Source organism: Gigantopelta aegis, chromosome 9 (assembly GCF_016097555.1).
Source record: "Gigantopelta aegis isolate Gae_Host chromosome 9, Gae_host_genome, whole genome shotgun sequence".
NCBI lineage: Eukaryota > Metazoa > Mollusca > Gastropoda > Neomphalida > Peltospiridae > Gigantopelta > Gigantopelta aegis.
Genome location: NC_054707.1, coordinates 5000887 through 5014536, shown reverse-complemented (window position 1 = coordinate 5014536; position 13650 = coordinate 5000887).

The window sequence follows — 13650 nt, the reverse complement described above, 5'->3', positions numbered from 1 at the left end:
GACCACATGGTTTGTTATATGAAATGGCAAGATGGTTTGTTATATGGAGTGGCCAGATGGTTTGTCATGATATGGATTGGCCAGATGGTTTGTTATGATATGGAGTGGCAAGATGGTTTGTTATATGGAGTGGCCGAATGGTTTGTTATGATATTGAGTGATGAGATGGTTTGTTATATGGAGTGGCCAGATGGTTTGTTATGATATGGAGTGACCAGATGGTTTGTTATGATATGAAGTGACCAGATGGTTTGTTATATGGAGTGGCCAGATGGTTTGTTATATGGAGTGGCCAGATGGTTTGTCATATGCAGTGGCCAGATGGTTTGTTATATGGAGTGGCCAGATGGTTTGTCATATGCAGTGGCCAGATGGTTTGTCATATGCAGTGGCCAGATAGTTTGTTATATGGAGTGGCCAGATGGTTTGTCATGATATGGAGTGGCCAGATGGTTTGTTATATGGAGTGGCCGAATGGTTTCTTATGATATGGAGTGGCCAGATGGTTTGTTATATGGAGTGGCCGAATGGGTTTTTTATATGGAGTGGCCGAATGGGTTTTTTTTATATGGAGTGGCCAGATGGTTTGTCATGCTATGCAGTGGCCAGATGGTTTGTTATATGAAATGGCAAGATGGTTTGTTATATGGAGTGGCCAGATAGTTTGTCATGATATGGATTGGCCAGATGGTTTGTTATATGGAGTGGCCAGATGGTTTGTCATATGGAGTGGCCAGATGGTTTGTCATGATATGGAGTGGCCAGATGGTTTGTCATATGGAGTGGCCAGATGGTTTGTCATGATATGGATTGGCCAGATGTTTTGTTATGATATGGAGTGATCAGATGGTTTGTTATGATATGGAGTGGCCAGATAGTTTGATATATGGAGTGGCCAGATGGTTTGTCATGATATGGAGTGGCCAGATGGTTTGATATATGAAATGGCCAGATGGTTTGATATATGAAATGGCCAGATGGTTCGTCATGATATGGATTGGCCAGGTGGTTTGTTATATGGAGTGGCCAGATGGTTTGTTATATGAAATGGCCAGATGGTTAGTCATGATATGGAGTGGCCAGATGGTTTGTTATATGGAGTGGCAAGTTGGTTTGTTATATGGAATGGCAGAGATGGTTTGTTATATGGAGTGGCCAGATGGTTTGTTATATGGAGTGACCAGATGGTTTGTTATATGGAGTGGCCGAATGGTTTCTTATGATATGCAGTGGCCAGATGGTTTATTATATGGAGTGGCCAGATGGTTTGTCATATGCAGTGGCCAGATGGTTTGTTATATGCAGTGGACAGATGGTTTGTTATGATATGGATTGGCCAGATGGTTTGTTATGATATGGAGTGGCAAGATGGTTTGTTATATGGAGTGGCCGAATGGTTTCTTATGATATGGAGTGGCCAGATGGTTTGTCATGATATGGAGTGGCAAGATGGTTTGTTATATGGAGTGGCCGAATGGTTTGTTATATGGAGTGGCCGAATGGTTTCTTATGATATGGAGTGGCCAGATGGTTTGTCATGATATGCAGTGGCCAGATGGTTTATTATATGGAGTGGCCAGATGGTTTGTCATATGGAGTGGCCAGATGGTTTGTTATGATATGGATTGGCCAGATGATTTGTTATGATATGGAGTGGCAAGATGGTTTGTTATGATATGGATTGGCCGGATGGTTTGTTATGATATGGAGTGGCCAGATGGTTTGTTATATGGAGTGGCCAGATGGTTTGTCATGATATGCAGTGGCTAGATGGTTTGTTATATGAAATGGCCAGATGGTTTGTTATATGAAATGGCCAGATGGTTCGAATGGTTTCTTATGATATGGAGTGGCCAGATGGTTTATTATATGGAGTGGCCAGATGGTTTGTCATATGCAGTGGCCAGATGGTTTGTCATGATATGGATTGACCAGATGGTTTGTTATATGAAATGGCCAGATGGTTTGATATATGAAATGGCCAGATGGTTTGTTATATGAAATGGCCTGATGGTTTGTCATATGAAATGGCCAGATGGTTTGTCATGATATGGATTGGCCAGGTGGTTTGTTATATGAAATGGCCAGATGGTTTGTCATGATATGGATTGGCCAGATGTTTTGTTATGATATGGAGTGATCAGATGGTTTGTTATGATATGGAGTGACCAGATAGTTTGTTATATGGAGTGGCCAGATGGTTTGTCATGATATGGAGTGGCCAGATGGTTTGATATATGAAATGGCCAGATGGTTTGTCATGATATGGATTGGCCAGGTGGTTTGTTATATGGAGTGGCCAGATGGTTTGTTATATGAAATGGCCAGATGGTTTGTCATGATATGGAGTGGCCAGATGGTTTGTTATATGGAGTGGCAAGATGGTTTGTTATATGGAATGGCCGAATGGTTTCTTATGATATGGAGTGGCCAGATGGTTTGTCATGATATGCAGTGGCCAGATGGTTTATTATATGGAGTGGCCAGATGGTTTGTCATATGCAGTGGCCAGATGGTTTGTTATATGGAGTGGCCAGATGGTTTGTTATGATATGGATTGGCCAGATGGTTTGTTATGATATGGAGTGGCAAGATGGTTTGTTATGATATGGATTGGCCGGATGGTTTGTTATGATATGGAGTGGCCAGATGGTTTGTTATATGGAGTGGCCAGATGGTTTGTTATATGGAGTGGCCAGATGGTTTGTCATGATATGCAGTGGCCAGATGGTTTGTTATATGAAATGGCCAGATGGTTCGAATGGTTTCTTATGATATGGAGTGGCCAGATGGTTTATTATATGGAGTGGCCAGATGGTTTGTCATATGCAGTGGCCAGATGGTTTGTCATGATATGGATTGACCAGATGGTTTGTTATATGAAATGGTCAGATGGTTTGTTATATGAAATGGCCTGATGGTTTGTCATATGAAATGGCCAGATGGTTTGTCATGATATGGATTGGCCAGGTGGTTTGTTATATGAAATGGCCAGATGGTTTGTCATGATATGGATTGGCCAGATGTTTTGTTATGATATGGAGTGATCAGATGGTTTGTTATGATATGGAGTGACCAGATAGTTTGTTATATGGAGTGGCCAGATGGTTTGTCATGATATGGAGTGGCCAGATGGTTTTATATATGAAATGGCCAGATGGTTTGTCATGATATGGATTGGCCAGGTGGTTTGTTATATGGAGTGGCCAGATGGTTTGTTATATGAAATGGCCAGATGGTTTGTCATGATATGGAGTGGCCAGATGGTTTGTTATATGGAGTGGCAAGATGGTTTGTTATATGGAATGGCAAGATGGTTTGTTATACGGAGTGGCCGAATGGTTTGTTATATGGAGTGACCAGATGGTTTGTTATATGGAGTGGCCAAATGGTTTCTTATGATATGCAGTGGCCAGATGGTTTATTATATGGAGTGGCCAGATGGTTTGTCATATGCAGTGGCTAGATGGTTTGTTATATGCAGTGGACAGATGGTTTGTTATGATATGGATTGGCCAGATGGTTTGTTATGATATGGAGTGGCAAGATGGTTTGTTATATGGAGTGGCCGAATGGTTTCTTATGATATGGAGTGGCCAGATGGTTTGTCATGATATGCAGTGGCCAGATGGTTTGTCATATGCAGTGGCCAGATGGTTTGTTATATGGAGTGGCCAGATGGTTTGTTATGATATGGATTGGCCAGATGGTTTGTTATGATATGGAGTGGCAAGATGGTTTGTTATATGGAGTGGACAGATGGTTCGTTATGATATGGATTGGCCAGATGGTTTGTTATGATATGGAGTAGCAAGATGGTTTGTTATATGGAGTGGCCGAATGGTTTCTTATGATATGGAGTGGCCAGATGGTTTGTCATGATATGCAGTGGCCAGATGGTTTATTATATGGAGTGGCCAGATGGTTTGTCATATGCAGTGGCCAGATGGTTTGTTATGATATGGATTGGCCAGATGGTTTGTTATGATATGGAGTGGCCAGATGGTTTGTTATATGGAGTGGCCAGATGGTTTGTTATATGGAGTGGCCAGATGGTTTGTCATGATATGCAGTGGCCAGATGGTTTGTTATATGAAATGGCCAGATGGTTTGTTATATGAAATGGCCAGATGGTTCGAATGGTTTCTTATGATATGGAGTGGCCAGATGGTTTATTATATGGAGTGGCCAGATGGTTTGTCATATGCAGTGGCCAGATGGTTTGTCATGATATGGATTGACCAGATGGTTTGTTATATGAAATGGCCAGATGGTTTGTTATATGAAATGGCCTGATGGTTTGTCATATGAAATGGCCAGATGGTTTGTCATGATATGGATTGGCCAGATGGTTTGTCATGATATGGATTGGCCAGATGGTTTGTCATGATATGGATTGGCCAGGTGGTTTGTTATATGAAATGGCCAGATGGTTTGTTATATGGAGTGGCCAGATGATTTGTCATGATATGGATTGGCCAGATGGTTTGTTATATGGAGTGGCCAGATGGTTTGTCATGATATGGAGTGGCAAGATGGTTTGTTATATGGAGCGGCCAGATGGTTTATCCATTGATATGGAGTGGCCAGATAAGATGGTTTATCCTTTAATATGGATTGGTCAGATGATTCAAGATACAATACTGCCTCACTGTGTTGGGTAATTAAATTTAAAAACAAATTCTTACTTTGTGCTTTGATGTGGACAAATGCCCCCCCCCCCCCCCCCCCCCCCCCCCCCACACACACACACACACACTTAAACCATATTATATCACTGGGTTTAAGCTGTCATTTGCCAAGTGAGAATTATAGTAATATTGATTTTGGCAAATATATTTAATTACTAAAGTTTGTTTTGTTTAACAACACCACTAGAGCATAATAATCATCTGCTATTGATGTCAAACATTTGTAATTTTTGGCATTTAGTCTTCAGAAAAACCCATTTGTAGTAAGAGATCATTCCCATACAAAACAGCACATACCATAACCTTTGATGTATCTTTTATATGCATTTTGCAAGAGACAGGACAGCACATACCATCACCTTTGATATACCAGTCATGGGGAACTTATTGGTACAAAAAGACAAAACATGAGAATATGTCCACAGTAAGGATCTGATCCACTGAAACATGCACCTCACGCAAGCACTAGACTCACCTTATTGGTAATGTTTTATATGCACTTTGCAACAGGACAGCACATACCATGGCCTTTGATATACCAGTCATGGGAAACTGGTTGGTACAGAAAGAAAAACCCCTGAGAATATTGATATTCTCTACAGTGGATCTCGTCCATTGAACCATGCACCTCGTACAGGTGAGAACTACAGACTGAGCTCCATCTCACTTTGTTGGCAATCTTTGCCACAGACAGTACAGCACATACCAGTCATGAGAAACTGGTTGGGGTGAGATTCGTGATCTAATTCAGATGCTGTATGTACACCTACTGCAATCTTGGCTGGTTCACCATTTGTTTTGTCGTTTATCTGCTGGTGGTACAATTCATAATTAATTGCGACCATTCCAGATTAATTTATGCCCCATTTTTATACACTTGTCAAAGACGGGTTGTATCATTATTATGGGATAGTGTTGTTCATATGTCCATGAACTTATCGTTTCTGGAGCATATCTTTCTTAGGATGATCAAACCTTGCATGAAAGTACAACTTGGGATGACGGTGTGTCGTGTACCATAACTAGGTCACTGTGACCTACTTTTCACAGTACTGCACATTGAAAAAAGTAAAGTTTGTTTTATTTAACGACGCCACTAGAGCACATTGATTTTTTATCTTATCGGCTTTTGGACGTCAAACACATGGTCATTCTGACATTTTTTTTAAAGGAAACCCGCTGTTGCCACATAGGCTACTCTTTTATGACAGGCAGCAAGGGATCTTTTATTTGCGCTTCCCACAGGCAGGATAGCACAAACCATGGCCTTTGTTGAACCAGTGCAAGTGGTTTACACCTACCCATTGAGCCTTGCGGAGCACTCACTCGGGGTTTGGAGTCGGTTGGATTAAAAATCCCATGCCTTGCCTGAGATCCAAACCCAGTACCTACCAGCCTGTAGACCTATGGCCTAACCACGACGCCGGTTATTACTGCACATTGAAGGACATTTCTTGTCCTGGCCACATCTTCATTGTTCATATTGGATCATCAAACCTTGCATACAAGTACATCTTGTATTGCATATCCTAATTAGGTCACCATGACCTACTATTGACTGGTATCATTGTTTTCTTTGTCCATGTAAGAATTCATAGAATAAAGAATACAATATCTGCCATGCTCTCAAGGACTTTATTTTGAAAGATATGACAAAATGGCTGAATAATAAATGTCAGTGTCTACATATCTCCGGGAGAAAATGTTTTATTTAACAACACACTCAACACATTTTATTTACGGTTATATGGTTAAGGACCACAGATATTGAGAGGAAACCCGATGTCGCCACTTCATGAGCTACTCTTTTCGATGAGCAGCAAGATATCTTTTATATGCACCATCCCACAGACAGGATAGTACATACCATGGCCTTTGTTACACTAGTTGTGGAGCACTGGCTGGAACGAGAAATAGCCTAACGCATCAAGCGAAAGCTTTAGCACTGGGCTATGTCCAGCCCCACATATCTCTGATGCATGATCCAGTCATCACCCAACAACTCATGTATTTGTTAGTGATGAGGTGTTGCTAAACATTAATCCAGTCACGTATTTCTTCCTCTTTTTTTTTTACATTCATCCATCTGCAGATGTTATACAGAGGGTATCAGTTTCAAAGTAACAACTTTATATGCCAACAGCATGTGGCAAGCGAATAATACCTATATCATCATTTGTAGACACTAGTGTCCGTGGTAGCTTTTTAATATTTACATGAAAATAATGTTTATAATTCTCCTGTTTTAATCAATATTTTTAATGATTGAAGACAATTCCTTACTGAATTTTGATAGTTTTAACTACTGACTTATTTTTTTCACATTTGCTAGTCACAGAATTATTCTAATAATAGTTTTTAAACGTCTTTTTCATTATAAATATTTTTCAATAGTATTGGCATTGGCATTTATTGGTTGCTCTGCATCTTTTTTCTTACTTGTAGTTTTGTTCAAATGATAAATTATGATGTAAAATATATTTCAACATTAGTAAATAATTATTTTTCAAAATTTCATTTAATTTATTCAGGCTGAAACTTCATTTAAAGATAAAATAACCGCTAGACTTAAGTATACTTCTAATATTTTAAGTGATGAACTATTCCAATCATAAAATTTGCTTTTTGTTTCAGTTTGTTTTTATGCATATCTAAAATGGAAAAGATCAACACCACAATGCTAAATAGGTATTAAAGGTAAAATTATTAAAATGTGTACCATATGGATTTTACAGATGAACATGACAAAAGATGCATACTTCTAATAATGATTTAATGTTTATCAACACTAGCACAAAAAATTCATCAACAACTGGCTGTCAAAGAAACGAAAACACATGAAAGAATAGTTATAATAATTCAAATCCTTCGTAAATTCATATATATAGAGGATTTGTCATGAGTGTCTTTTAATATGGAAAACCGAGTCTATGTTAATCAGTATTTGTGGAGGCTCTACCAAGACAAATACCAATTAACTAGACGAGGTTGATATTTTACATATTAAAAAACACGAGTAGAAAATTCTAGTTATCCTATAACACTTCTAAAATAACATTTTAATTCAATTTTAATAAATCACAGTACTAAAGTCACTGCCATCAGTAACATGACATCATAACGATGAGCACAAATTAGTTTGATGTCACACATTTTAACTAAATCTTTGAAAATGTTACACTCAGGTACACAGGTCTTGTTGGCTTGTAAACAAATGACCCATCGACAGCAACACATTACCTAGATACCTTGCAAATTTGGATACCATTATTAACCGGGTTAATATACTAAATTATCATATGGGTTTATGACATGGATATCATGGGTAAACTATAGGATAAACAGGTATACTTTATATTCTATATGTTGTCACAAACTGCATAATCGAAAGTTGTTTGGTTGGTGCCTGATGAAATTCCAGCTAATTCCCAACACTATAGTCACATACATTCCAATTTGAAACGGATACCATCTCAAAAAGGAAAACTTGTTCAGTATACACTGAAAACTGAAAAGAATGGGCAGTAGATACTGCATGTGCTATATGTATTTACTGTTCAGTATACACTGAAAAAGTAAAGTTTGTTTTATTTAACGACGCCACCAGAGCACATTGATTTTTTATCTTATCATCGGCTATTGGACGTCAAACATATGGTCATTCTGACACTGTTTTTAGAGGAAACCCGCTGTCGCCACATGGGCTACTCTTTTTATAACAGGCAGCAAGGGATCTTTTATTTGCGCTTCCCACAGGCAGGACAGCACAAACCATGGCCTTTGTTGAACCAGTTATGGATCACTGGTCGGTGCAAGTGATTTACACCTACCCATTGAGCCTTGCGGAGCACTCACTCAGGGTTTGGAGTCGGTATCTCGATTAAAAATCCCATGCCTCGACTGGGATCCGAACCCAGTACCTACCAGCCTGTAGACCGATGGCCTGCCATGACGCCACCGAGGCCGGTGAAAACTGAAAAGAATGGGCAGTAGATACTGCATGTGCTATATGTATTTATTGTTAAACATGTAGGATAAAATTTATGAAACCTGTTTTTATTAAATGCAGATGTTTAAAGGGACATTCCTGAGTTTGCTGCAATGTTCAAGATGTTATCGACTAAGAGAGACTTAACGATTGTAATTACATATCAAATATATTTTTCTGCATAAAATATTAGTGGCTGTATATTAAATGTGTTTCTGATTGTTCTAATATTGTACTAGGTTAAATTTAATTTTATTTCCTAAAATATACTTTTTTTTGTAACTTTATCCAATGTGTTAAGGCCGTCCCACACTAGTGCAACACGTCGGCAGCGCGTCAGCAGTGAAGCATCAATAATGCCCACATATACGCAGCATGTCAAGCAGAATTAAAAGAGAAAAAAAGCAGAAAAGAGGAAAAAAAAACGTATTTGTTTTGAAAACATGACTCCCAGGAAGATAACTGTGAGTAAATTGGTTTTAATGTATTTGTATAGAAGATTACTTAATACAAAATGCAAGAGGAAGTTTTGGGTACACGACATCGTTGACCAGGTATTGGCTGCCATTTCCGTGTTTTTGTAACTAATCGATTGGATGTCGTATATGCATGGGTGTTTCTGCACCTCTATCATCAACCTATCTTCATTGATATTTTGTTTTGGCATTGTTTTTCAGTAAACTAAAGTTATTCATCAATGGTGTGTGTTTTTGGTGGATGACCTAAAATATTACTACATTATAACATAAACTGGGGGCTTCTGTGCGTGTCAAGAGCAGCAAGCAGCAAATATCGCTTTTGGAACGATCGAAACATTGACTCGCTGTTGACACACTGCGTTAGTGTAGGATGGCCTTAACAGGTTTGTAGATTAACTAAACTTAGAGTCCATTTTCACAAGTTGAAACTAGGGTCGGTGCCTTTAAGTCAAAAACAAACTTTATAAATTCGGCCCAAAACATTTCAAGCTGTGTCTATAGATATTATGAAGTTATGTCCTAAGTAAAATAATTTTCACCATGCTGCTACATGAGGGTATAAACTTGATAATAACTGATATGGACTTACAAATCTTTAAAAACTTTTAAATGCCAGCTCTTCACATCATGTTTTTTTGTTTCTGCTCAATCATGACATCATATATACTCTTCAAAAAAAGAAACGCAAAAGGGTACAAATGGGTTATAACTCCGATTTTATGTTTCCTACCAGTTCATGCTTTGTGAATATAAGGTCATTGCATGTCCTAAACACATTCCCACGGTTACATTCGATAAAACGCAGCTACTGTACAATAAAGTTCCAAAATGTGAATATTCGCAAAAACGCAGCCACGTGCAAACCATGTCACCACTGCACGTGCGTTGTCTGCACGTGCAACATGAACACCGACAGTATAAAAGTGCAGGGTGTTCGCTTGCCTGGCCTCTGTATCTGGCCGACATTTGACAATCCAGGACATGCCACGTCTCAGTGAACCGCAGAGAAACAATGCCATCGGCCGACTAGACGCAGGCGAATCCAGAACGGCCGTTGCCAGGGCATTCCATGTGTCCCCAAGCACCATCTCCAGACTGTGGGACCGTTACCAGCAACATGGATCAACACGTGACCTCCCTAGATCCGGTCGATCACGGGTCACTACCCCCGGGCAGGACCGCTACATCCGGGTACGCCACCTTTGGGAACGATTGACTACTGCCACCTCCACAGCCGCAGCAATACCAGGTTTGCGCAGGATATCCGACCAGACCGTACGGAACCGCCTACGTGAAGTAGGAATTCGTGCCAGACGTCCAGTTCGAGGTGTCATCTTAACACCACAACACCGTCGACTCCGACTGCAGTGGTGCCAGATTCATCGACAATGGCCTCAACTGCGATGGAGACAGGTGTGGTTCAGTGACGAGTCCCGATTTCTGCTCCGACGTCATGATGGAAGATGTCGTGTGTATAGGCGTCATGGTGAACGTTATGCGGCAAACTGCGTGCAGGAAGTGGACAGATTCGGCGGGGGTAGTGTCATGGTGTGGGCAGCCATCTCACACACTGGCAGAACTGACCTGGTCCACGTGCAGGGCAACCTGAATGCACAGGGCTACACTGACCAGATCCTCCGGCCACACATCGTTCCAGTTATGGCCAACGCCAACGCAGTGTTCCAACATGACAACGCCAGGCCTCACACAGCACGTCTCACAACGGCTTTCCTACAGAACAACATTAATGTCCTTCCTTGGCCATCTAAATCACCGGATTTGAACCCAATTGAGAATCTATGGGACGAGTTGGACCGACGCCTCCGACAGCGACAACCACAGCCCCAGACCCTGCCCGAGCTGGCAGCAGCCTTGCAGGCCGAGTGGGCCACCATCCCCCGGGACGTCATCCGTACTCTGGTTGCTTCAATGGGCAGGCGGTGCCAGGCAGTTGTCAACACACGCGGAGGCCACACCCGGTATTGACTCCAGATGACCTTGACCTTGGTGGTGTGTCCTATCACTTACTCACAATGGACTAGAGTGAATTGTGAACAATCCTGCAACATTTGGTAATTATCGGACTCACCATTCAATAATTAAATCAATTCTCCAAATGTTACGACAATGTGGTTTTGCGTTTCTTCTTTTGAAGAGTATATATGAGTAAAATAAAAATGTTATTGGTGATAGTATTTTCCAGTACACTTGCCAGCCATTGGGGCAATAAATATATCTTAGATATTAGATATTAAAAGTTTGTTTTAACAACATCACTAGATCACATTGCTTTATTAATCATTGGCTGTTAGAAATCAAACATCTGATATATAGTCTCGGAGGACATTCACTACACTTTTCCATTAGAAATCAAACATCCGATATATAGTCTCGGAGGACATACACTACACTTTCCCATTAGAAATCAAACATGTGATATATAGTCTCAGAGGACATTCACTACACGTTTCCATTAGAAATCAAACATCCGATATATAGTCTCGGAGGACATTCACTACACTTTTCCATTAGAAATCAAACATCCGATATATAGTCTCGGGAGGACATTCACTACACTTTTCCATTAGAAATCAAACGTGATATATAGTCTCGGAGGACATTCACTACACTTTTCCATTAGAAATCAAACATCTGAGGACATTCACTACACTTTTCCATTAGAAATCAAACATCCGATATATAGTCTCGGGAGGACATTCACTACACTTTTCCATTAGAAATCAAACGTGATATATAGTCTCGGAGGACATTCACTACACTTTTCCATTAGAAATCAAACATCCAATATATAGTCTCGGAGGACATTCACTACACTTTCCCATTAGCAATCAAACATCCGATATATAGTCTCAGAGGACATTCACTACACTTTTCCATTAGAAATCAAACATCCGATATATAGTCTCGGAGGACATTCACTACACTTTCCCATTAGAAATCAAACATCCGATATATAGTCTCAGAGGACATTCACTACACTTTCCCATTAGAAATCAAACATCCGATATATAGTCTCAGAGGACATTCACTACACTAAACATCTGATATATAGTCTCGGAGGACATTAACTACACTTTTCCATTAGAAATCAAATATCCGATATATAGTCTCAGAGGACATTCACTACACTTTCCCATTAGAAATCAAACATCTGATATATAGTCTCGGAGGACATTCACTACACTAAACATCTGATATATAGTCTCAGAGGACATTCACTAAACTAAACATCTGATATATAGTCTCAGAGGACATTCACTACACTTTCCCATTAGAAATCAAACATCCGATATATAGTCTCGGAGGACATTCACTACACTAAACATCTGATATATAGTCTCAGAGGACATTCACTAAACTAAACATCCGATATATAGTCTCAGAGGACATTCACTACACTTTCCCATTAGAAATCAAACATCCGATATATAGTCTCAGAGGACATTCACTACACTAAACATCCGATATATAGTCTCGGAGGACATTCACTACACTAAACATCCGATATATAGTCTCAGAGGACATTCACTACACTAAACATCTGATATATAGTCTCAGAGGACATTTACTACACTTTCCCATTAGCAATCAAACATCCGATATATAGTCTCAGAGGACATTCACTACACTAAACATCCGATATATAGTCTCAGAGGACATTCACTACACTAAACATCCGATATATAGTCTCGGAGGACATTCACTACACTAAACATCCGATATATAGTCTCGGAGGACATTCACTACACTAAACATCCGATATATAGTCTCGGAGGACATTCACTACACTAAACATCCGATATATAGTCTCGGAGGACATTCACTAAACTAAACATCCGATATATAGTCTCGGAGGACATTCACTACACTAAACATCGGATATATAGTCTCAAAGGACATTCACTACACTTTCCCATTAGAAATCAAACATCTGATATATAGTCTCAGAGGACATTCACTACACTAAACATCTGATATATAGTCTCGGAGGACATTCACTAAACTAAACATCCGATATATAGTCTCGGAGGACATTCACTACACTAAACATCCGATATATAGTCTCGGAGGACATTCACTACACTAAACATCGGATATATAGTCTCGGAGGACATTCACTACACTAAACATCGGATATATAGTCTCGGAGGACATTCACTACACTAAACATTGGATATATAGTCTCGGAGGACATTCACTACACTAAACATCCGATATATAGTCTCGGAGGACATTCACTACACTAAACATCCGATATATAGTCTCAGAGGACATTCACTACACTTTCCCATTAGAAATCAAACATCGGATATATAGTCTCGGAGGACATTCACTACACTTTTCCATTAGAAATCAAACATCCGATATATAGTCTCGGAGGACATTCACTACACTTTTCCATTAGAAATCAAACATCCGATATATAGTCTCGGAGGACATTCACTACACTTTCCCATTAGAAATCAAACAT